This window comes from Herpailurus yagouaroundi, unplaced genomic scaffold (genome assembly GCF_014898765.1).
Source record: "Herpailurus yagouaroundi ecotype Mexico unplaced genomic scaffold, PumYag 162, whole genome shotgun sequence".
Lineage (NCBI taxonomy): Eukaryota > Metazoa > Chordata > Mammalia > Carnivora > Felidae > Herpailurus > Herpailurus yagouaroundi.
In genome coordinates, this window is record NW_024412403.1 from 70,824,431 (window position 1) to 70,850,601 (window position 26,171).

At 43.0% G+C, this 26,171-nt stretch overlaps 1 protein-coding gene across 21 annotated transcripts in view; it reads left to right on the top strand.

The window, feature by feature from the left end:
• The window catches only part of KALRN (kalirin RhoGEF kinase), a 673,147-nt gene that overhangs the window by 552,218 nt on the left and 94,758 nt on the right, over window positions 1–26,171 (top strand). The gene's annotated exons all lie outside the window — the stretch shown is intronic.

Genomic DNA, 26,171 nt, shown 5'->3' on the forward strand with positions numbered 1-26,171 from the left:
GGGGATGCGGGGGGATGGGGAGGAGGCCCTCTGGGGCTGTGCGTCCCAGTAGTGGCCGAGTCGCACTTCCCTCATCTCATTTACATATGGATCTCAGCGGAAGGATTAACGAGTGACTCCTAGCTATAGGAATGTATTTGACACTTGTCTCTACACTAGGAACTATTTTTGCCAAGTGACAATTTTCTTTGGGGACTGGAGCGGGCTTTTCTTTGCCTGGGCTTTCGCAGGCCAGCTGGGTGTGCAACTCTGGGCCGAGGTTCGCTCATTAATTAACCAAGAACTCTCTATGTACCCAATTAGGGCTGTATTTAACTATTCTGCTAATTTTAATGTTGTTGAGGAGATTGCGGGAAGCAACTAATTTCCCCAAAATCAGCCTGCAAAGTAAAATGGTGAGAAGGTTCACGGAGAGGTCTATCAGTTGTGGAGCCTCACCTGAAAAAGGAATAGGGCGTTTCCTAGACAGAGTTGACATATGTTCCTAAAACTGTCCCTGACACTTTAACAGTTCAGCTTGGAGGCTGGAGCAAGAGAGATTTTGTTTCTGTGTGGTTAGAAGTGAGAATATAGCCTCTCACTGGACATTTGCCATTTTTAAATTTCGCCTATTGGACCTCTTGCCTCCACCCCAATTTACAGTGCCCCAGTCTCCGTCGCCATCCTCATCTGACAAAGTCCGGATGCAGCTTTCTCTCTGAGTTACTGATAAATAAACTTCATTCATCATCATCTACGCCACATACAACAGAGACCTGACACAGTCCTCATCCTGAGCTGATACAAGGCCACAAAAACTAATTAAATCTGAAGGACCTTTTCCCAAGTCATTAAGGTTCATAATGCCAGCATTAGGTTCTCAGTCTCTGCATTTAATTAGAACAGGCTGAAACTGTGTGGTAGCCAGCTCTAAAGGCCAGAATTCAGATGGAGAAGGAATCTTCGAGGGCCAGAGACCCTCACCAGCATCCAAGCCTAGTTCAGAAACATTCAAAACCAAGGCTGGGAATTGAAGGAAAGGGACATTAGAAAGGAGAGGAAGCAGGAAATGACCAAAGGGAATCTGAGTGGGTGGGATTGCTCTGCAGTCTGGGCTGCTTTTGTGGGGAAGGGTTTCCAAGCAGGATTTCTTGGGAGCCCATTTCCTGTCAAAAGGCAGAATTCGGGAACTTGGGCAGTGCTTTTCTAAAGCTCCTGCAGCTGCCTGCTTGAATCCAGATGTGTGGAGCCCCAGCTTCCCTGCAGAGGAATTCTCCTGGGGTCTCTCAACCCTTTGCTTTGTGTATTGCCCCGGCTTCCCCTCCAGCTCCCAGGCCCAGGAAGTAGGGGTGGGGCGGGGAGCCCACCTCCTGCCTGCAGGACTGGGAAAGCTGTGGCTGCAGGCTCTGTGGCCGGCAGAGGGGGCCTGAGAGGGAAGGGGGGGTGTTGCAGGAGCCAAGCCAGAGCTCCAGGACACCACTGACCCTCAGCTGAAGGTGGAGGGAAGCCAAAGACCCAAGCAGTGAAAGCAGCATCAAAGGAGAAAGGGGGGTAACAGAAGTGGGTGCCTCGTCACTTTCTTCCACTTTACTCCTTACTCTTTCCTAGATGGGAGACATGAGGAAGATGGGAGGGGGAGCTGAGATAGCCACCCTTTAAAGAACTCCTGGCCTCAGTGGCAGGGTGGTTATATCTGAGGTGTGGGGCACTACCCCGAGGCTCCCTAGGTCTGCTCCAACAGAAAAGAGAGATCTGCGTCTCCACCCAGACTAGAGGCATCTATTCGGAAGCAGATTGCAAAGATAAGTCTTGTACTGAGCCTGAACAGAGCCCCGAACGCTGTGAGAGAAAGCTCGCCCAGTTGCAACACGGAGCAGGACCGAGGGAAATCTGAGAGGCTGACTGGAGTGGAGGGCAGCACAGCCAGGGACGGTTGCTTCTCTTTTCAGCCGAACCAGTTTCTCTGGTTGTACAGACTTCATACAATTGAAAGGTAGCTTCCCTTTTAAATAAAGGCAGCTGGCTATTTGGCCTCTCTCTCTCCTCAGAGAACTTGGCTCCTGCTGTTCCAGTAGCTGCACTCTGAAGCTAGTGGGTTGGAACCACTACCAAGGTTCCCAAGTCAAGGGGCCTTCCCAACTGGCTGCCAGTCACTCAGAATTCAAAGGGCTGAGGAAAGTCTAAGCCAAGTCCTTCTAAAGTCCGAAGAAAAGAGGAATTGGAATGTTCTGGTTATTTTTGATCGACCCAAAGCTAAGTGAGGCATCCTGGACTTTCCCTGGGTGGATCCTAAGTGGCTATACTTGTTAGCACAAGGGCGAGTCAAGGTTTTAGTGATATACCTGTGTGGTTTTTAAATATCGTATTTGAGAAAAACATGAGTGAAATTAGTTGAGCTTATCTTTTGACTTGGAAAAGTGAGGAAATCAACTATCTGTTTTCTCTTCCGGTTTTTGGCTCTACTGGGTATGAGATGAGTATGGTAAAGGGGTTTGATGCGAGGTGGTCTTTCTTCCCTACCCTGAAACTGGTGTTGAAGAGCAGAAAAACTGAAGACCAGGGATAGGCTGGAAATAGACATCAGGTGCAAAGGAAGAAAGACAGCAAATACATTTATAACTGCCTTTTTGAAAGTGAAAAATAGCCACACGTGAGATAATAGCATGTGTGCGTCCGAAAGCTGATTAATCATTGATGTCACACTTTGTGAGAAGTTTCAGGATTGCTGAAAGGCTATTTAGACTTTCCTTTAAGCCTGAAGAAGTGGGTCACTTCTGGATTCTCCTTCAGTTATCTTAAATTTTTAAAAAGCACCTTGTTTCAGAGACAAAAAGGAATTCAAATCACCGGGAAGTTGCTAAGTTCTGTGTTGCAGACTGAAATTTGTGACTTCTTAGATCATGGAGCCTAGAAATTCTTTCTGACCTTGCTAGGTGGAAGCCAGTTTTAGAGCCTTTAATTTTCTAGTCCACTTGTAATTAACTTTGAATATGTGGACAAAAGTGCCCTTCTTGGAAACCCTTCCTGATGGCTGTCCTCTTCTGCTTCTCCACAGTGTGTGCAGGATTTATTTATATTTATTACTGTATCACTGTCCTTGCATCTCAAACCCTCCTGCCATTGTGTATCCCCATTCATGCTGCAAGTGTCAGGTTTACGAGTCTAACTATCTCAGAGGTAAAGAGAGAGAGGAGTGGTGACTTAAGCAGACTGAATCAGCTTACACGGGAGATGCTGGGATCACATTCCCATGGCTTTTTCACCACGTGGGCAGTTGGGTTCCAGCTTGACTCTGACGTCATGGGGCCTGGGTAAGGGCTATGAGGCTCCACAGGGCATCCCACGTCATCATCATCTGTTAGCTCTCTTTTTCCCCTACCTTTTCCCAGAATCACTAGACAGGGACCTTATGACTTGATGTGACTGCCTTTTCTATGGCCCATAAATTAATATAGCTCATTTTGTAAACTGAATTTAATGTGTGAAAGCATGACATCAAGTTCCTTTAGAAAGGTGCTAGTAACCTCGAAGAGCAGTCCTTGTAACATTCACTATTACAGATTTAACTCACCACTCAAGGCACAAAATTCTTGGGACCTTAATGCACATACCCTTTCATTTCTTCATCTTCCAGGAAGTGCCTGTATCACAAAGAAAACTGCATCAACCATTTAGCATGTATGTTTTTCCAGTGTATCTTTCAGGTTTTCTGCCTCCTGAGGAGATTTCCTAATGTAAGGAGAGTTCCCACACATACCTACTCTCCCCAACCCAAACCCTTCCTATGTCCCTTCCCCTATCTGATTCTCTAAGGTCTAGGAAGAAGGACATCCATGGTTACCTGGATAACAGTACTTAGTGCCAGTTGTAATGTCCCTAGTAGAAATGGTAGTGTATGGGTTTGGTAGGATGAGGTGGAAATTGGAAATGGAGGCCAAATATCTCTCCCCTGGTACAGCTGTGGGTCCCATAATCACCCATAATGCCGTAGGCATCACCCCCATAGTTCCATGTGCTACAAGTTGGTTAAGTCCTAACATGAGATAAAAAAGCAAAAATTCAGACTCTGTAACCATGTTTTTATGAAAAATTATTTTAAAGTTAAAAAAAATAAGAGGCACCTGGGTGGCTCAGCTGGTTAAATGTCCAACTTCGGCTCAGGTCATGATCTCATGGTTTGAGGGTTTAAGCCCCACATCATGCTCTGTGCTGACAGCTCAGAGCCTGGAGCCTGCTTCAGATTCTGTGTCTCCCTCTCTCTCTGCCCCTTTCCCACTCACACTCTGTCTCTCTCTCTCTCTGTCTATCTCAAAAAATAAATGAACATTAAAAAAAAAATTTCAAGTTAACAAATAAAAATGAACATTGGAGGTTCACTTTTGAGCCCCATACTATAGGCTTGTCTTACACTGGAGAAGGGTTACTGATATTCTACTTCATGATCATTCCCCTCAAGAATCTTGACGCCGTTGTGCTCTTCTGCCCTAAAAATATTCCTTATCCTTTGAAGTGCTTCTGCTCTTTCAGTGAGTGAGTGGCTGCCGTCTCCTTCAGACCAAACCCCAGATTGTTCCTGAAGGAGGGCCCTACAAAAAGCATGGATCTGAAACCAGAGGGAGGGCTTCTTGAAAAGAAGGGTCTAAATCATGGAAAGTTGGAGATCACTGAATAGATCTTTTATAGAGGAGGAAGCTGAGATACAGCCACTCACTAACAGGTCAGAACTAGAGCCCTTTTTCTGCGTTCTTTCCTCAACTCCGTTACTGTCTTCACGGGTGTGGACTTCTCATACTGTGGACACAGGTGAGGTCGAGACAGCTGAGAAGGGTAGAGGCAGTCCCTAAACTGGAACTAAGGTGTTGACTGTGGATTATCCGTAGTTCTGTGGGATGACTGCATTGCCTGGAGCCATTTGGAACTAGACCTGTCTGGTCAGCTGGGAAGGGCTATTTGAAGGGCTATCCTGACCACAGAAGGCAAAGACTGTCACATCCCTGACCTGAACCAGCTTGTGTGCATGTTCTTGATAAATATCTGTTCGTGTTTTTCCCTCTGGTTCAATTTTTTTCAGAAGGCCCCTTTTCTCCTTTCTTATCCCTTTTCTTGAAATGTACCCTTTCAGGTGGAAATGAACCAATGAAATGCATTCCTATCATTCTATCTTTGAGTGCCTCTGGTTTTTATGTAACACACAACGTTTCAATTCATTTGACAGATGTTTATGTGCTGCCTGCCTGCCAACCCTGCACTAGGTACTGGGGGAGAATGGATGGGAATAATAATGGTGCTGGCCCCATTTGGGTGTTGTGAGGATGAGTTAAGAAAATGTATGTAAAGGGCTTAGCATAACCCCAGGCATATAAAGTGGTTTTAAAAAGGTAGCTACTAATGGTAACAGTAATTTCATTGCTAGACATAGACCCTATCCCGATGGGACTCCCACCTAAATATTTGTGAGTCCTCTGGGTGGTAATACTATAAGTCTACGTTCCTAAGCAATTTCACGCTCTTGGTTCAAACCACTGTCAGCTGTGCCTCAATGCTGTGGCATCATCGCTGTGGGAAAGAAAGTTTGTGATGTGGAAGTATGATAGGGATCTCCTCCTTCCTTCTATTAAACCAATTTTAAAAAGAAACACATAACTCTCCTAATGTTACAATCTCTGTGTGTTACGTGGAAGAACATTCCAAAAAGGATACTGGCAAGAACACTAAGCATCCCTGAGTTGTTCTTCTCTGAGCGAGAGCACAAGGTACAAGAATTGGAGCATAACTACACTAATATTAAAATTCACCTCCTGAGGACCCACCTGATATAAAAACACATCACTTCTTCTTTCCTGCCCTTTGACTTTGGCTAACAATCTAATGACACACATTTTTCTATTTACTTCAGCTAACATTTTTTGCACATGCGTCATATGCAAAGCTTTGCTAGTCTTCTTTTTTTCAATGTTTATTTATTTTTGAGAGAGAGAGAGAGACAGAGACAGAGGGTGAGTGGGGGAGGGGCAGAGAGAGAAGGAGACAGAATCTGAAACAGGCTCCAGGCTCCGAGCTGTCAGCGCAGAGCCCAAGGTGGGGCTCGAACCCATGAACTGTGAGATCATGGCCTAAGCCGAAGTCGGATGCTTAACCGACTGAGCCACCCAGGCACCTCTTTGCTAGTCTTCTTTAGACTGTTTTTGCCTAGATAAACATCATCACCTGCTGCCCACAGCAGCCCCCACGGTTCTGAGGTTTGGCCAGTATCTTGTGTATTTCTTGCAGATGGCGGACATGGGTAGTTTGGCTCCCCCACTGGGTCTGTTCAGTGACTAGTGGAGGATATCTTTCCTGGTTGACAAGTAACCTTCTGTGTTATACCTCGTGGAAGGAGGGGAAGCCCTGGTCACACCTGTGAGACAGCAAGAAGGCTTCCAGGTTGGCTTCAGCCAGGTAAAAGAGCAAAGATCACAGTTACAGAACAGGTTGTTCCACATTCTTCTTGCTTTCCTGGTGACCACAGTGAGGAAACTGTCCAATTGAAAGGAAGGGAAATCCCTTCTACCACTAGATTGAAACAGTACCTCATAAAACATTTCTGTTTCCAGGTGTTTGCTTTCCGTGGGGCAGGATTAGTTGAAAGCACGTGTTTGTTCTCCTGCAGCACCTGGTGTGTAACAGGCTCTCAGGACATTCCCACTATCTGCCCTCCTGTCGTTAGAACCTCCATATTGCTCCCATGGCAAAAGGGATGTTACCTTTCCCCATCCAAAAGGGAACCAAGCCTCGCTGTTAGAAAGAATGGCAAACACTCCACTTCTGCAAATTTTGAACCTCAGTCCCACACCTGTGCAGTGCCTCTTTCTCTTCTCTCTCTACTTGGAGCAGAAATTCTTGAAGAATGGTCACTGGGGAACATGACAGAAATGCAGATTCTTGGACCCATTGACTCAGACCCTGCAGTCTGTGTTTTAACAAGCCCTCCAGGTGGCTTGGTTTTTTTGTCTGTTTGCTCTTTTTCTTTCTACTCTCCACTTGACCCCCTCCCTCCTCCTACCTCCCCCCTTCTCCCAGCCCCAGCAAAAGCATTCTATAACTGAAGATGTCCTCCTTCCCTGGGGATTCCTGCTTTGAGAAGTGGAGGAGGCCCCTGTGAGACTCACTTTTCACTTGTGCGAATAGTGAGCTAGGAATCCCCTACATTTTTCATGAACTCCTTTGCTTTTCTTTTGATTTTATTATCTGCTTTTATTTCATTACTCTTAAAGCTAACTATGCTCGCTGCAGAAAAAGTCAAGTTAGGCAAACAGAAGACCATAAAAGCATAACTTTTAGGATTATAGCATAATCCTAACCACTTAGAAACAACTACTTAACTACTTAATAGGTTCTTTTCTATATGTTTCCCCCCCTTAATAAATGGGGTCATATCTTACATAGTGCTTTATAACTTGATTTCCCTTAATCTTCTGAACGTCCTCCCAGGTAGAGGCATTTCCAAGGCATTTTTAACGGCTGCACAGTGTTTCACTGCAGACAAGACTTGATTGACCATTGTTAGTATTGATTTAATATAATGGGTAAAAGTTTAGTGAAGAGGGATGAGGAAGAGCCCTGGGTGGAGAAATAGATCTTTCCAGAATCAGATTCTACACCAGACTGATCCTTGTCCTCTGGTTTACACATTTCCACTCCCTATATTCCACCTTTCCTTTCCTTGGGATGTATGATTTACCCCACCAGAGAGGTATGATTTCTTACTCAGGAGATCAGCATGCACTGTAACAAGGACATAGGTTTCCCCCACTCATCCTTCTCGTCTTAAGTGGTGTTAGGAGTCTTCTCGCTCCTTAGGCACTGAGCAGGCCTAGGAATTTTTCTTTTCTTTCTTTAATTATTTTAAGACATACCTTTGAAAATAGGTCATTTTTAAATTATTGTAACTGGGAAAGAGCCTTGATTAATTTTTTCCTAGGATAATCATATATAAATGTTGGGAAAGCATTTGGAAATACAAATAAATGAAAATAAAATCTCATTACCTAGAGATAGCCATAGTGACACTTTGAATAAGCCTTTTAATCTTTTTTCCCATGTATCTATTTTTTTTCCCAGAAATACGACATAGTAGTACTATAAACTTCCTTCACATAACGTATTGAACAACTTCTATGATGCTTTTTCTGTGTTCATTCAGTGAACTGCTGGAGCCAGGTTGAGATCATTAAATATTTAGGGTTTTGAGGGTGGATTGTTAAACCATTGGTAGCTTGAGATCATCCATGGCGGGATGTCATGAGATACCACAAATCAAGGGGTTTTTTTTTGTTTTTTTCAAAGAGCTGGTTTCTCAGCATACCACTAGATGCACATTTTACCTTGTGTGAATATGTTTTTTTAAATTTTCAATCTGTTTTTGCTTGTTTCTACTTTTTGCTATTGTAAGCAATATTGTAATGGCCAGTCTTATAGTTAAGTCTTAGCATACATCCATTATTACTTCCTTAGGATAAATCCCTAGAAGTGGGGTTCCTCCATCAAAGAACATTCAGAATTTCACAACTCCTTTGTTGCCAGTTAAACCCCCCTCCCCTTCCCCTTTCACACCCTGTGAAAGGAAGAGTGTACTGCTTTTTGTTTTAAGAGGATTTATGAGAAACCTCTGGGACCAGGAATTTCATCTCTCTCCTGTTGTTTGCTTCTGTTTACATTTTCTGAATTAACTTAATTCTTTTTATATAAGGAAACGCCCTGGCTAAGAGCCTTTGATTCTTAGGCTACATAGTGATATGCAAGTTGTAAAAAATATGTTTTGGGGGCGCCTGGGTGGCGCAGTCGGTTAAGCGTCCGACTTCAGCCAGGTCACGATCTCGCGGTCCGTGAGTTCGAGCCCCGCGTCAGGCTCTGGGCTGATGGCTCAGAGCCTGGAGCCTGTTTCTGATTCTGTGTCTCCCTCTCTCTCTGCCCCTCCCCTGTTCATGCTCTGTCTCTCTCTGTCCCAAAAATAAATAAACGTTGAAAAAAAAAAATTAAAAAAAAAATATGTTTTGTGTTTGTGCTGGGTTGAGAGGCAATACATCATGATGATTAAGAGCTTAGACTCTGGAGCCAGAATGAGTTTGAATCCCAGCTCTGCTACTTATCTGTGTGGCCTTGTGCAAATTATACAAACTCTTTGGCTCATTTTCCTCATCTGGAAAACGGAGATGATGAAGGAATCTAGTCTTGGGGTTTCTACGAGGCTTAGATGAGTTGACATACGTAAACCACTTAGAACCGGCACATGTAAGTTCTAGGTAACTGTTAGGTTATTATTAACATTAACGAGTATATAGAAGTCTCTGTGGAACTGTGCCAACTTTCACATTCAGATTATTTCATTAGCTCCTTCATCATATGGGAAATCGAGCTGAGCATTTCTTGTATCAACCCCCAAATATTTGAGTACCACATGGCAGGTATTGAACTAGTGACAGTAGAGAACTTAAAATGTTTTCATCCCCTTGAGGATCTGACAGTTCAACTTGAGAGCTGTTCCATAAATATGAAACAGTAAATAATAACAAAAAACAATGGGGAATAGTTGCTGAAGACAATAAGGAGAGAGATACTCCAGGGTCCTACCTGATTGCTGACTAAAATAATTATGCAAAATCTGCTGGAAGCACAGTGGCCTGGGCTGGTCTGGGAGGACTTCTCAGGAGATACAAAGTTGTCTCTGGGCCCTAAAGGGCAAGATGGGGTTTTTAAAGGGCTGAATATATGGTGAGAGCAGAGCAGTGGGTACATGCAGGGGACCCCAGAAGAAATCAGGTCAGACCTGCCTTCTAGAAGTACACTGTCCAGTTCGGTGGCCATTATCTGTATGCGGCTATTGAAGACTTGAAATGAAGCTAGTTCAAACTGAGATGTGCTGTAAGTATGAATTACATATCAAATTTCAAAGATTTAGTACAAAAAAACCACATTGAGAATCTCAATAATTTAGGTATTGATTGATTACATATTGAAATGACAATATTTTGGAGATTTGGGGTTAAATACAGTATATTAAAATTAATTGCACCTATATGTTTTTACTTTTTATCATGACACTAGAAAAATTTTAATTTTGTAAAACTTATATAACATTATTTTATATTATGTAAAAAATAAAATCATATGTGTGGGTCACATTTATGGCTTGCAATTTATTTCTGTTGGACAGAGCTGTCTGAGAGCTTATAGTCCATGATACAGTGATGTGCCAGAGTAGAAAGTTTCCATCCCATCCCAGGGCCAATCCTAGGCCCTCTTCCCAGCCATCTCCATGATTGTAGGAGGATACAATCTCTCTGATGCTGAAAGATGCCCACGGGCCTTCTCAACCTAAACTTTTAAGAGAGGCAGTTACCTATTTTCATTTCTGAGCAACATAGTTTGTGAGGAAACAGGGCTTAGATTGCAAGTTCTCCCACAAAGCTCAGACAAGCCAGCTTTTAGGAATATAATGAGGGAAGATCCTGAAAACAGTGCTAAAAACAGGAAGAGTGACAACGTGCTACCATCTCCCAACCCCGTAACCCCTCAACCAAAACCCTCCGGTCCTGCTCCTTTATGTAACAAAAACAGCATTGCTGGCTGGCATGTCCCCAGGGTCTGAGGGAGACGATGGCTGGTATGGCAGGGCAGAATGGAGATGGAGAGATGTGACTAGGTGGGTCCGTGGAGCCCCAGGCTGAACTCGGGCAAGTTTCATTTTGTCCTTTAACTAAATGATGTGTGAGTGTTCAAATGTATCATTCTGAGCAGCATTTTTTATCTTTATTTTTGTCCTCATGCAGCATCACCAGGTGTCTCGCTGAGCACAGTGCTATCCAGGGTATTGGGGTCATTTCCCTATTTGTCTAGAGAAAGCTGTACATGTAGCCTGTCTTGATTATACATCATAGAACACTAGAATTTTACAGCATGTCAGATCATAAAGTTCTGAGTTTTATACATGAGAAGAACACTTAAGAAAAAAGAAATGACTTATCCGAGGTGTCAACTGGTAATTCATAAAATGAGATCATTCTGTCTGTAGCATATTGCTTGTGTTTTTTAGAGAAGATGATGAAAGGTAGACTAGTCCTGTCATTTTGTTTGGGGGATGGAAAGGGTAGAGGCGCTGGATCAAGTCTGAGAGGAGACCCAGCTCTTTGGAAGGAATCTAAGGGCTGGGGATCCTAGTGAATCAGAAATCACTCTTAGCTTCCTGGAACTGTGTCCTAGCTACCTGCTCTAGATTTGCTCCTGTAGAAACCTGCCCCATGGTGTCCACTTACATCTGGTGTTTCTAAATGTCTAGAGGGATTCTGGGGGAACTTACCTGCTCTGAAATCGCAGCTGGACTCCCTGAATTTAGAACTGAGGGCTAGGTCCCACTGGCTCTGATGAAATCAGTGTCTGCCCCATTGGCCTGGAGTCTCCAAGCAAGACTAGCCAATTCAGGGGACCTTCTTGGGATATCTCAAAGGGCCTTTCTGTGACCTTCCAAGCAAAATGGAAGGTCAGGTTGATCTGAAGCCAGGCCTTGATAGCCAATGTGCTCCAATCTAATCAGGTTCCCATGAGGTCTTCCTGGAGAACCCAGGATATCTGTGGCTGCCACAATATTCCAGGGATGTTACCCAAGGTCTCTTGCACTGGTCATTTCTGACTCCTCCAAGACTGGGGGATAATCAGAAATCATAGCCACGGAACGAAATAGACATGGCACTTCCCTCAAAAACTTACAGTTTAGAGGGGACAACAGATATCACATACCTTTTTCTAAGTGTTCTCAGAGGATGCTGTGAGAATATCTGTTGGTAGTAGGAGTCAGGGTGGAATTTAGATTGGGTGGGAACCCTGCCTGAAGAACTAACAAAGTACCTAAAGTCTAGTTACTACCACTCTTCTGGTCCCCAAATGAGTATCATTTGCATTCTGGACCAAGCTAAAGAGTCCTTCCAAAAGGTTTTGCTAAATATTATGGGAAAACACAAGGGGAGTAGAATAAAAGAAGCATAAAGCCAGACAGTTTTCTAAAATTCATTTTTTTGGTACCTTGTTCAAAGCTGGCTTGCTTCAAGGGCTCATGTACCATTCTTAAGTCCCCAGGCACCAGAGGAACCTGTACTGTGTCCATAGGGATCATTGCTGAGGCCCTCACTTGCTAACTCATGACATGGGGAGCTGTCATCTTGTGATCGGAGCTCCCCTTCCTACATATTTTGTCCCTGGAATCCAGTTAAAGGGGCCAGATTCCCATTCACCATTTGCACTTTGGGCCTTCCCATCTGACTTAGTTTCTGCTCTAAGGCATTGTCATCCACCGCTGCTGTCTCCCACAGTGATACGCCACTGATCATGCACGCTGGCAGGTCCCACTGAGGCTAAGTGACCCTCTCTTGGCAATCTTATAGACTTGACTCTACAACATATGGGACACTGTGCTCAGAGTACCTTGAGATCTTTCCCAATTCCCATTTCAAAAGGGGATTTAAAAAATATGTTTACTTGGATTCTGCATGAAAGCAGGGGAAGACCTCAATAACCTTTTGAGGTTTTTTTCAGTCTTTCTAATTTGTAGGTGCCTTTTTATGTGTGTGCACTATGGTTAGGACGTTCTACCCCCTTCTCAATTTAACTTCTATCCTAACCACCAAATAGTGCTTCCATTTTAGAGTGGCAGCAGCCAACTCTACCAGAGTGTCTGTGGATCTCTCCAAACAGCCAGTTTCCCAGCCCATTCCCAGTGAGGTGGTCAGGTCTAAATTTAACCATGACCTTCTGCCAGCATACGCAAGCTAGGGCTGCAAGAGCAAAATCAGAGCTGGACTGTTCTCAGGGGTGTGTGTGTGTGTGTAGGAGTTAAAAGAGAAGGTAAGCAAAGCTTCCCAAAAGGCCAGATGAGCCCTGGGGGAAGAGAAGATGTTCAGGGCAGGGAGAGTATAGTCATCCCAAGTGACTATGGGAGTTTATGCCAGCTTGGCCAGGTCTTGTGGAGAAAATCAGCCAAATTCTCCACTCTCTCAGTTTCCTCCCATATAAAGTATCTGTGACGTAATTCACCTGGATTTGTAATTACCATGGCTGCCTGCCAAGCATTATACCACACTTATGTGCTCACTCTTGTCTCTTATTCCACAATTACTGATCCCAGGTTTGTGAGATACAATCTGCACATTGTCTTATATAGACAATGAGGGGCTGAAACAAGATTTCAGCTCTTGTTTACTTGTCTGGCTTGCATCTTTTTCTGTATCAGTGGGTACGTATCTCAGACACAGGTCAAGGGCAGTGCTGTAATTCTATTGGTGGAATGGTCTTACACATTTTTATACCAAATACGTATGAATGCAAAGCACTGAAAGTGGTGTAGTTCATAAAAGTTAGCTCATTATAATTTAGTCACACCTTCAATTTGTATTTATAGTCATGATTAACATCCTATACTATAAAATTTATAGGCATATATGTGACATCGTGTGTGTGTGTGTGTGTGTGTGTGTGTGTGTGTGTGTATGACATTTTTAGAATGGCATCAGCTTGGGACTCAAATAGGACAATCTTTTTTTAAGTAGGCTCCACACCCAATGTGGGGGCTTGAACTCATGACCCTGAGATCAAGACTCACATGCTTTACTGACTGAGCCTGTCAGGCACCCCGCAAATAGGACAATCTTTATTTTCTGTTTGATCCCTAACAACAGATTGGAAGTAATGTGGAGGCAGGTTTGGAGACGCTGCCTTGAATCTATGTCTTTCTGAAATGCCTTGGCTCACAGCTAAGAGAAGAACCAAACTACAGAGCTTCTGGAACTGGGGTTCTAACAATCTCTGAATGTGCCCATCACAACAGGGATGTGTCTAAGAAGGGGGCATGGGCCAGTTGGCTCTCTTGCGCTCATCTGTCATTTTCTGTAGGTAATTTAGAGGAGTTCTACAGGCAATTTTCTATTTAGCTCTAGTCTCCAAGGGAAGGGCCCACATTAGGGAGGGTCAGACTGGTTCCATCAGGCAGCACTTACTAAGCGCATTGCGTTATTCTGGTTACTTAACTTCCTAATGCCAGTTTATTCATCTGTATACTTGGGAAAATATACTTATCTATGCCTAAGGTATTTGTAAGGATTCAAATAAAAAAAGATGTGGACCGTGTGTGACATTTAGTATATAGTTCCTGGCTTCCTGGCCCATAGAATATACTTGATAAATGCTAGTTTATGAAAAATGATATTTTTTCTTATTATTAGACATTTCTCTGACTTACAGGGCAGTAGTTTTAGGTGAGCCATTAAGTGGGGTGGGGATTAGTGAATATTTTTCAAAACTCTCTGGGAAAACAGACATATAACTTACACTTGTAATTACTGGCCTTTTGCTCAATTTTTGGTCCCTAGGAGTGTCCCTGTTGAAAACAAGTTGCTGATCTGGTGGATCATAGGGCTGATTCAGGGTGACAGTTTTTATTAAGAAAGAGATAAAAGGTTGGGGCACCTGGGTAACTCATCCAACTCTTGATTAAGGCTCAGGTCATGATCCCAGGGTCGTGGGATCAAGCACCAAGTTGGGCTCCATGTTGAGTGTGCAGCCTGCTTAGGATTCTCTCTCTCTCCCTCTGCCCCTCACCCCCACTCCTGCATGCACTCTCTCTCTAAAAAGAGAGAGATAAAAGGTCTCCTCCCTACATCTGGAGGCCAGTATGTTGGTCTTAAGCAATTCTTCAGCATGTCACTGCTAAAGATCTTTATTTATTAGTTTATATTTATTTCTTAGTTTAGTGTATGCCATTATCCTTTGTTCATGTCTAAAGCGAATCATCTTAGATGTGTTTCTGTAATTAGTACAGTTATCAGCTGTGTTCTGGTAAATATCTGATTTGCCATTTATGGGTCAGAAATTTCTGTTCTGTCATCAGTAACCAATCAGGACTTCTTGTATTTAGTAACCACATTTATCACTTTTAGACAAAAAAAAAAAACAAAACAAAACAAACAAACTTGACATTTGGTTAAACGTGTTGTTGGTTGGATTTAGATTACTTTCTGCAATAGTGAAACTCACTTATAGATCTTCAGGTTCAGTGGGAAGAGGGAAGTCAAAAGTCCCCCAAATTGACTCCCATTAGGCCTGTCTACACTGAGTCCTGTCATGTGCCCATCCTTGAATTGCTCCCCATGTCCCAGGAAATAAAATACTCAGGTTCTTTTTGGCTCTGCCTCTGGCGGTGGGGTTGGAGGTGGAGATTGAGCAGGAAACAGGATTTCTACATACAAAGCTGGGCAACCTGGGATGCTCTTGTGAAGGGGAAAGAGAAGTGGGTACTGGGGAGGGGGCCAGCATGTGTCCTCTCTTGACCAGTGCGCATCTTCGTCTGCTGAGAAACCGCAGTGAGGTTAAGCCCAGCTGAAGTCCCACTGCCTCTCATGTTGTACATGCTCAGAGGACAGGGTGACTGGCCCCTCTAGAGGAGAGTAAGGAGATGTGTGCAGGTGAGGCCTTGCGAGGAAGTAACGCAGGGACTGGGTCTGGGTCTTGGAGGGGAGGGAGAGGGGGGATATTCTTCATCTAAGAAGTTAGGCAAAGGAAATAGCACGAGGAAGGACATAAAGTCCTGGATGCGAATGGAGTGTTATGGAAATGAGGAACAGATAGTGATCTACCGTGTGACTCTAGTATCTCCTTTGGTCTCCAGCTTCTGGGAGTCAGCCTGCACATTTCACAGATGAGAAGACTGAGGCTCAGAGAGACTAAACCGTTCTCCCAAGAGCATGTGGGTAATAAGTTGAATCCTGGTTTTCCTCTCCAAGTTCTACTCTTTCTCCTACTTACCCTGCTGCAAACTAGATTCTGCTCCTTGTGGCAAGTTCTATTTTTTCATTTACCATCCTGGAATCTGGTACAGTTCCATATTATGTCCCTGAAACTTTAGGATGGCTTAGCAGTTCCACAAGCAGCCTTTCTTGCGGGGTATTACTTTTATTTGCGTATATAAACCCTGTGCCGCCAAAGGTCTTAACATAAGCATTGCCTGGCATACACACACACACACGTTTATACCCTAAATAGCAGAGGCCTAGAAATGTTTGTCTACTTTTGCCAACATCTGACTGTGATTATCTTTAACCACAGTCACACTGTTTGTCTCTTAAAATAGCACTGACTCTCCCAAGGAGGCTGTTTCTGGTTGTCACAGCCCTCCCAGAACTGTTCCACCTGCCTTCTCCTGGTAGCCTCGGCAGCCCGTGATTTACTGTGATTACTTTCACTGCTCCTTTATGGTGACCCTCCAGAATTCTTCCTTAGGATTCACAGACCTCTCCAGGTGGTCCCAGAGCCCACCTCTTGACTCACGTATAGCTCTCCCTGCCAGTCCATTGGCCTTTTTTCCTTCCTACTCCTGGCTCTGCCCTCAGGCCATGTCAGTATGCAGGGCTCGACTTCCCACTTCCCCAGAGGAGAGCAGCCCAAAAAGGTCAGGCTATGTCTGACCTGTGGGATGGACCTGGCCAATTTTGGAAAGGCTGCCCCCCAGCATGGATATTAAAAATTTGTCTTTGCTTGGGGTTCTGCCTCCCAGAAACTCAATATTCCCCTATGCTAGCCCTGGGTTCTTTTGCTTTAAAGTAAAAGCCTGATTTTGACTTTGACCTTGATGAGAGTAAAAGGAGAGAATGAAGAAGGTATTTTTACCTTATAGTTTCTACCTTTGCATCACCCTGTCCCGCCCTCCTCCACCCCTTAGAATAATACATCATGCCAAGCTAGGGGAAACCACTACCTGAAAGAGCCTAGTGATCTTTCTCAAACCATCACCAGGATCAAGGGAATGAACATCAACTTACATACGTGATTCTGGGTTGTGTGCTCTGGGCTTGGATCCTTTCACTAAGAAATCCTTTTTCTGAACAATTGGGGCGACATGTGGGTGGCAAACACAAAAGCCAACAGAGTAAGAACGGTGAAAATATAGATTGTCAGGATTGCTTTCCCATTTTTCAGGCTTGCTCTGTGATTTGAACTGTGTGTTCTCCAGAGCAGGCACGTGGAGGTCACCCGCTGAGCTCTGGTAAGAGCTACTCTTGGTGCCACTGTGGGACTATATTGCTCTCCCTGAACCACAAAGGTTCTTTCTGCATAACCTTGTAAAAGTAGAATTGAAAGTTGAGGTGCCTAATTGTGGAAAATAGGTTTGGGAGATGAAGATTACAGATGAGCTCATGAAAGCCCTATAAATATTTTTATGATCCTTAAAATAAATTATCCCACTAAATATAAGGAGAAGGAGTACCATGCAATTTCCATTCTGTTGGAGTAGAAGTATTTCAAAGTTTCCTAATGCAAAATTTGAACTAGATACTTTTCAATTCATTTTTGGGTGTAGATAATGGGTGTGTTAAGACACTTTCAACCCCACCCCCACTGTGGTCCCTCATCCAGATGGGACTCAAAACTTTAGAAGAATATAGGCTTTAGAGTCCAGCAGACCTGCCCTGAATACTCACTCCGTCACTTACCAGCTGTGTCACCTGCTATAGGGATTTAACGTCTCTGGGCCACATTCTCATGGGCAGCAAAATGGACATAATAGCACCTATGTGCATGAAGTGTACAAGTGTTACTGAGAATGGCATTGAAATGCTTAGCATTTCTGTCATGTTGTAAGTTCTCTTAAAGAATAGCATATAAACGTACAGACGATGATTGTAAAACATGGCTGTACATGTACAAGGGGTTAAAGTGGTAACTTTTGTGTTGTATAAATTCTATCACGATAAAAAGAATTTTAACATTATACCCCCCAAAATGCTAAGTGTATGTGTGAAAGAGAGCATTTTATTAATTTATAAGAAACTAGAAGGAAGCTCACCAAAACATGTTGTATGGAAGGATTCTGAATTACTTTTTTATCCTCTTCCTTAAATTTTAATTTTTCTAAATTTCTACAATAACATTACTTACTTCTGTGGCTAGAAAATATTAAGTTACAACAAAAGCCTAAATGGACAGATGCATAAACAAAACAATGGCAGGCCACCCACACTGTCAAGCAGGTGCCAGGACTCTTTGCTCTCCACCTGCCCTGTCATTCTTGGAGCTGGTGGGGGCAGGGTCACAAGTGCAGTCTCTCCCTGTCCTCCTCCTGCACTGCCCTCTGTCCTAGTCAGCTGTCTACCATATCCATGGCCACAGTCAGGGGAGGAATTGAGTGGGACAGTATAGATGGTTCCTTGTGACCCATCCCTCTGAGCTGCGGTGACTATAGGTGCCACATCAGTTTTGACTCCCATGTACAGAGTTTCTGTACCTTGGGGTTTTTTGGTGTCATGTATTTCGTAAAGATGCATGTGCACCCAGAGGTGTTTTTCAGTCCCTGTGCTTGATCTGTGGCATTGCGATGTGTCAGAACACCGAAGAGCAGGGCGGCAACTGCCCCTACCTACACTACTCACCCCTTCCCATTGCACATGACTGAGAATTCCCTTCTTCCAAACACGTACACTAGAATGGTATTCTTGACATTAGAGCCTCTAACCTGTCCTGAGACTTCATTGGAAAATCTACTTGTTAACTTTATCCCCCTTATCATCCCAATGCCCAACCAACTCCTTCTGATTGTCTCCAGCATGAATGATTTAAAAATAATGATGCATTTATCCAGCATTTATTGAACCTAAATATACTGAAACTTAAAACAGAGAAAAATAAAATCACATTTATTGTAGTTTTTGCATGAAGGGATTTATGCTTTGGAGAAATTATTCTGTAGTCCTCATATGGGACATTTTAGGTCCTTAAACTTTGGTGTTCAGTGATATCCTCTCTTATATGGGGACCCACAATGGTGACATGTGGCCCAGAGGAGCATAGGAACTGCCCTCAAGAGCCAGAGCCTGAGAGATCTATCTGCTTCTTACACATCTGGCGAGCTCAGTGCTCCCACAGCATGCTGCATACACTGAGCTATGAAAATACCCAGGCTATGAGATGTGTGACAAAGCTTCTTAATCCTTTCTTATAGTCCTGTCTCCTTAAAAGTTCCATAACTTTGATTTATAAAATATGGGGTGTTTATCAGACAAATATAACATGAGAAATGTTATATTTGTTATATAACATGACAAAACATAAGAAAGAAGTTTCTCATTTACTTTTTTTTTAAGTTTTTTCAATGTTTTATTTATTTTTGAGACAGAAGAGAGACAGAGCATGAGCAAGGGAGAGGCAGAGAGAGAGGGAGACACAGAATCTGAAGCAGGCTCCAGGCTTTGAGCTGTCAGCACAGAGCCCGACGTGGGGCTCGAACTCACAAACTGCAAGATCATGACCTGAGCCGAAGTCAGACGCTTAACCGACTGAGCCACCCAGGCGCTCCTGAAGTTTCTCCTTTAAAATATTTTCCCTGACATTAAAGTAAGGTAAATTATGTCCACAAATAACATAAATAGAAATAAACTATAAATGGATTTCAGACAAATAGACACTATAAAAGAAGGACAAGTAATAAGACCAGGGGAAAATACTTGCACCCTACATAATAGACAAAGAGTAATATTCAAAATACATCAAGAGTTTTATAAATCAATAAGAAAAAAAGCCAACAACCCAATAGAAAAATGGGCAAAAGTTATAAACAGGCAGGATTTTTAAAAAAGCAATAACCTTTGAAAAGATAATTATCAGAACTAATCAGAAAATACAAGTAAAAATAGGATAACTTTCACCCTTCAGATTAGAAAAATTATAGGTAAGGGGGTAGAGAAGTAGACCATTGTACAGTCATGGGAAAATAAATTGATGCAGTCTTTCTGGAGGGCCATTTGGCAGAATCCTTGCAATTGAAAAGATATTATGTTTTTTGACCTCCTTCTAGGAGCATGGCCTAAAGAAGTTCTCCATTTATCTCCATTTATCCCAGGATGTCCATGTGGTAATTTTTGTAATAGCTGACAAGGAGATGGGCAGTAGCATTATTTCCAATAGAAGAATGGTACCATTTTACCGTGCAATACTATGTAGCCATCTAAAACAAGCAAAAAAGAAAATATGGGCAGGAAAATCTTATACTTGTTAAATGAAAAAAATGTATAGAAACCTTTAACTATATAGTGTGAATTGCTTTGTGCAGGAACTATGCATGTGTACGTGTGTGTGTGTGTGTGTGTGTATGTGTGTGTATGTGTGTGTGTGTGTGAATGCATGAAAATGCTCTGAGAGTCCTATATCAGCCATGGTTACCTCTAGGTAGGAGAGTGGGACTGGGATACAAGGGAATACCTGGGAAGGAATTGGAAAGATTAGCCTGTAATTTTCTAAGATGTTGTTTAAAATTTCATGTACATATATTTACATATGATATACTTTTAAATGTTTATTTATTTTGAGAGAGAGAGTGAGAAAGTACATGCAAGAGGGGCAGGGGCAGAGAGGGAGGAAGACTGAGAATCCCAAGCAGGCTCCATGCTGCCAGTGCAGAGCCCCATGTGGGGCTCGAACCCATGAACCGTGAGATCATGACCCGAGCCAAGATCAACTGACTGGCTGAGCGTCTAAAGTGTAATATAGAAGATAATTTGGAAAACATAGGAAAAATTAAGGAAAATATATCACCTATAATTCTAGACAGCTTGACTTTAGTTACTTACCCCTCAGTCTTTTCTATGTGTACGTTATGTGTGTGGGGGGGGGGGGGCAGGTGTTCAGTTTTATACTCAACGTTGTATTCTGTTTCTTTCACTTAATGTTTAAGCATTTCCCCATAGTTTTACAAACTTAGTCTCTGCTACCACCTTTGAATGGTCATTATATATTCATTCCTTATGGCCATGAGGAACAGGTACCTGGAGACTGAGCACCTGCCCTGCCTGCCCAGGGGTGGTCAATGGTGGGGGCAGCTAGGTCAGGCATGAGGACTACATGCTGGAGATCTGAGGAAACCATGTAGCATCCTCTCTGCCCTTTCACCTTCTCTGGTTATTAGTGGACCTTCTGTTTTTCTTTCTCCCCAGCTCAGGCTCGAACTCTGACTTCTGGGAGCTGCTTTCTCTGCTCTGGGCCTGTCTGAGAATTGAGGCCAAAGGGCAAGATTGGAAATTTTGGCTCTCCCCTGGAATGATGGCATCTGAAAGGCAGCTTAGAACATAGGCTTCAGTCTCTCTGAGTTAGAAAGGTCAAAGGAAAGGATTAGTGCTGATAATCTAGAGTTGTTCTTCCATTTGGTAGATTGGTAAACTGAAACCCAGCAAGATTGAGATTTGCCTAAAACCATGCGGCAAGTCAGCAGTAAAGCTAGAATCCTCTACTGGGATTCTTGGTGTGGCCCAGTGCTCTTTTTACTCTACTGTGAAAGGTATCTAAGCACCATTCAGGCTGCCTGGAGCCCTGAGACTTAGGCAACGGCACCATGGGCTGAAGAAGTTCACTGGGGCTTCAGTTTTAGTTCATTCATTCAGCAAATATCCTGCTCTCCACACACACACACACACACACACACACACACACACACACACACACAGATGAAGTAAATGTTCCAAAGTAGTATAGATGTAGCTATTACATGGTGGTAGGTTTACTGAAACTTTGTTTTTTCCTATAACGGCCATATATTACATTTGAAAGCTTCACTTTTTTAAAAGTCTTCCTGTTCATTTAAATATTTTTAATTTTCAAAGTCATGAAGTACTTCCTAACTTTAGAATAAGAAATGGGTGCAACCCATTTTGTGAACCAGATAAATCTTCTCTTCTAATGTGAGTCAGATGATTGTGGGGTCTCGGACCTGAGTTCACGAACGCCCTGTGTCATGCCATGAACCTGTTGGCACTTGTCATGCACATCTGTGAGTGTGTGTGTGAGAGAGTGTGTGCGTGTGTTTGCACTTGCTGGGATCTGCTTCTGACTCTGTGACTGATGAGAAGCAGCAGGCTACAGAAGGGCATAGGAGTAAGTGCATTCTCCCTTCGCTGCTGTCGGTGAAGGAAAGTGAGCAAGAATTCGTGGAGCAGGTGACTCAGACACAGCGGTCTGATGGCTCAGGATCAGGGCTGGCCATCTCCCAGGCCCTGTAGGCATGGCTGTATTACAACACAATATTGCTTATTGTCATCCAGCTGTCATTATCATTGCTGTTTATCATCATGTAATAACCTTTCCCTGTTACTTTAAGGGTGCATCATTATGTCACGGGGAGGTGTCGCTTCTCCCCAGTTTATAGATGAGGAAACCCAAGTTCAGAAGGGTGAAGAGGCAGAGCTGGAACTCAAATCCTGAGGTCACCCCACTCTACCACACCCCTCCTGTATTTACCCGTGCACACACAGGCAAGCACCTTGGCTTTTTTTATTATTCATTTAATATTTAAAACATATTCATTGAGCATTTTCTCTGAAATCTTTTTTCCAACCAGTGTCTACTGAATGTTTTAATTCTCATGTCAGGTGTTCTTCTAGGTGCTGGGAACACAATAGTGAACAAAATGAGACAAAAACTCCCTGCCCTCGTGGAGCTCATATTTTAGCGAGGAAAGTAGAAGAGAGAAATAATAAAAGTCAATTCTATAGTAGGTATTTTTTAACAGGAAAAATTTGTGGTTCGCCAAGGCCAACAGATGAGGGGATGCTTGCCTCTGAAAAGACAGCCTGCTCTTCACATTCCCACCATGCAGGGCCATAGGAGAAGACACGGAGCTTGTTTGCAGGCAGAGAGAGGAAAGGAACCAGGGGGCTGAGGCTTCTAAGAGGCTAGCCAGGGAAATCAGGCTTCGGGTTGGCTAGTTTGAATAATTTCAGCAGGCTCTGGCATGTAGGGGCTCTCCCCAGCTGTCGGTTCCTGGCTCTGGGATGCTTAGGGCAGGTGGATGGTGGCCCCAAATGCAGAGTTCAATGAAGAAGATGGTTGGAGTGTGGGCTCTGAATTGGTGGGTTTGTGTATGAAAGGCTGAAAGGCACAGTCACAGTTGAGTTGTTTGCTATCTCTAGGAATTAGGTAGCCCTGGGAAGGACTGTCCCTCCACATAGCAACACATCAGAATGTAGAAAATAAAAAGACATGGTTAATACAATAAGCTAAATGGCAGCAAATGGTACAGGAAAAATAAAAGGGGAAGGGAATAGGGACTATCAGGGTGGAGAGGTGAGATGTTGCAGTTTCAAATAGAGTAGTCAGGGGAGACTGTACTGGGAAGGTAGTATTTCAATGAAGACCTGAAGGCAGAGAGGAAATGAGCTACATGGGATCTGGGGGAAGAACTTTCTAAACAGGGAGATTAGCAAGATCAGAGGTGCAAGCATATCTCATTGATAATGCCACCTGAAGCTATATCAATATGCATAGCATATTAGACCATAGCAGGAGACATATAGTTGAGAGCTCAGGTCATACATAGGGATTGGAAACACAAGCTGATAGTAGGAAGGAATGAGGTGGCCTTATGTGTATGAGTATTTTGGCCTGTATATGGAGTATTTTGTCCGGAGACCAAATTTGAATATCCTGATATTTCCCATTCATCCATATTTGGTACGATGTTTCTCCCCAGATCCTTAAAGAAGAGGTGATTCTTTTTCTTTTCAATTTTTTTTTTTTTTTTTTTTGAGACAGAGAGAAACAGAACATGAGCAGGGGAGGGGCAGAGAGAGAGGGAGACACAGAATCTGAAGCAGGCTCCAGGCTCTGAGCTGTCAGCACAGAGCCTGACGCGGGGCTCAAACTCATGGAGTGTGAGATCATGACCTGAGCTGAAGTCGGACGCTTAACCGACTGAGCCACCCAGGCGCCCCAGAAGAGGTGATTCTTGATGGAAAAGTGATTCCAGTTCAGAAGAAATTTATCTGGCTACACAACACAGACCAATCAGAAATTAATGCTTGTCGATTAAAGTAAAACTGTATCTCATCACATATCCCTCACCCCAGCCTTTTTTGAAAACCCTCCAGTGGTTTCCCATTCCATTCAGGATAAAGTTCTAACTCGCTGCCATGGCCTGCAAGGCTCTGGGTCCAGCTGCCACCTTCCCAACTTCATTTCATATCCCTCCACCCATCACCTATACTCCAGCCACAAGAACTTCCATAATAACTTGGACGTCCCAAACTTTTTTCTGCCTCAGGATTTCTGAACAGGCTGTATTCTTGGCAGAAGGCCTTAGTCCTGTCTTTACATGGCTGGTTCCTTCTTGTCATTTGGGTCTCAGCTTCTCAGAGAGACTGTCACCAGCTTCTCCCTCTAAAGATGTTATTATCCAGGCCCTCTACAGCTCATTAACCAGTTTAATTCTCTAAAAATTGTTCAACAGTATTGGAAATTTTAAAAACTCATGTATTCGTTTATTATCTGACCTCACTCCTACCCCAACTGGAACTTCAACTTGACTTTTTCTCCTTCACTGCTATAGCCCAGCGTCAAGAGTGGCACCTGGCACATAGATAGCACACAGCAAGCATCTGTTGAATGAATGAATAATAACATAATATCTTCATATATAAATGTTATATAATTGAGCCTATAGGACCTAGGAGTTTAGAGCCATCATAATGGGGCAGGATCTAGGCAGTCTTCTAGGAAGGAAGCACTCTTATGGAAATAGTCTAATTGTGTATCTTTCCTGTGAAGGTTATCTCCAGAAATATCTGTGGTGCTGGATGATACCCCATCCCAATCATTCATTGCTGACCATGAAGCTGGGGGTTCCAGCTCTAGAAAAGAGGAGGTGGTCTGTCATCCTTGAGCAGGCATGGCAAAGTAGCAGCCCTTGTGCCTTTGGTCCCAATGTGTAGTATTTGGTGGCAGAATACTTGGATTTTTTTTTAAAATATGAATATAGATATGAATGTCTTTGGCTGACCTAGCACTGTCTTGCCACATATGCCTCTTCTAACTGTCCTGTATCCAAAGTCTTCTCATGTTTGCCTTACCAATGAAGACACCGGACCTAGACCCTTGACCTAGGTAAATAAGTGCCCTGTTCCCTAGGAGTCCATTGGGTAGTCTGGATGTTTTTCCTGATTGAAGGGAAGTTGAAATGCTACTAATAAATCTCAGGAACTAGCTCGTGTTTAGAAGAGTAGGTTTCAGCTTGTCTTACCTCTAACCTTCTTCAACCTCTAACCTTTTCAGCTGGTCAGGTCCCATAGTGAAGACTGTAGCAACCAGCATTCTTTGTCATGTTGATCTCTCTGTATTTATTAGTAAAATATCATAGGTAATTAACAGAGCCAACCAGCCTTTTATGACTCCCTCAAACCCACATCACCATTTTCAATGACAATTTCAAGATCTATTGAAGGGACTCATAGGTCAAGTACAAACCTGACCCCAGACTAGCTTTCAGAATTCCCATTTAGGAGTATGGGTTTCAGTGTATAAACTTCATGTTGACTAATAGTGTACTCCCACAAGGCCAAAGTCAACCTTAAGTAGCAAGTCAAAGCACAAGTTGTACAGTTTTAACAATCTAGGTCTAGCCTTTTGCATAGCCACCATTTTCATTGTTAAATCTGTTTTCAGTGGAGTGGAAAATTACTCTCCTCTCATACTCATGATCAGGAGATTATTTCATGAATGGAATTGGGTATTATATGCAGGAATTGCATTCAAATATGACTTACAGTTGATTTGTACCAGAATTTGAAAACATCAGTACTGAGCAAATATGCAATTCAACTTGATGTATTAGAAAATTGTACCAGAAACCTTAACTGAGAGATCAAACTTAACATCACTAGAATTGGATCAAATCAACATTACATGTTTCCTCACATGGTACATCATTTTCAGGGATATTCCTACTAAAAATGCACACTAAATCTAATCATAAGGCAACATCCGGCAAACCCAAACTGACAGATGTTTTACAAAATAACTACCCTGTACTCATAAAGATATCCAAGTCATCAAAGACATGACCTTTTTCTATAAAGGATATTATTTGAACAATTGGCAATATTTGAAGAGAATATCAGTGGTAAATTCCTGATTTGGCTAATTGTACTGTGGCTATGTAAGAGAACACCCATGTTTTTAGGAAACATACACAAGTATTTAGGGATCAAGAGGAATCTTTAACTTATTCTCAGCTCAGAAAAAGAGAGAGAAGGTAATTGAGAAAAAGAGAAAAGAAAAAGCAAGTGGTAAACTATTAATATTTGGGAATTCTGTGTGAAGGATATATAGAAATTCTTTGTACTAATTGTGCAACTTTT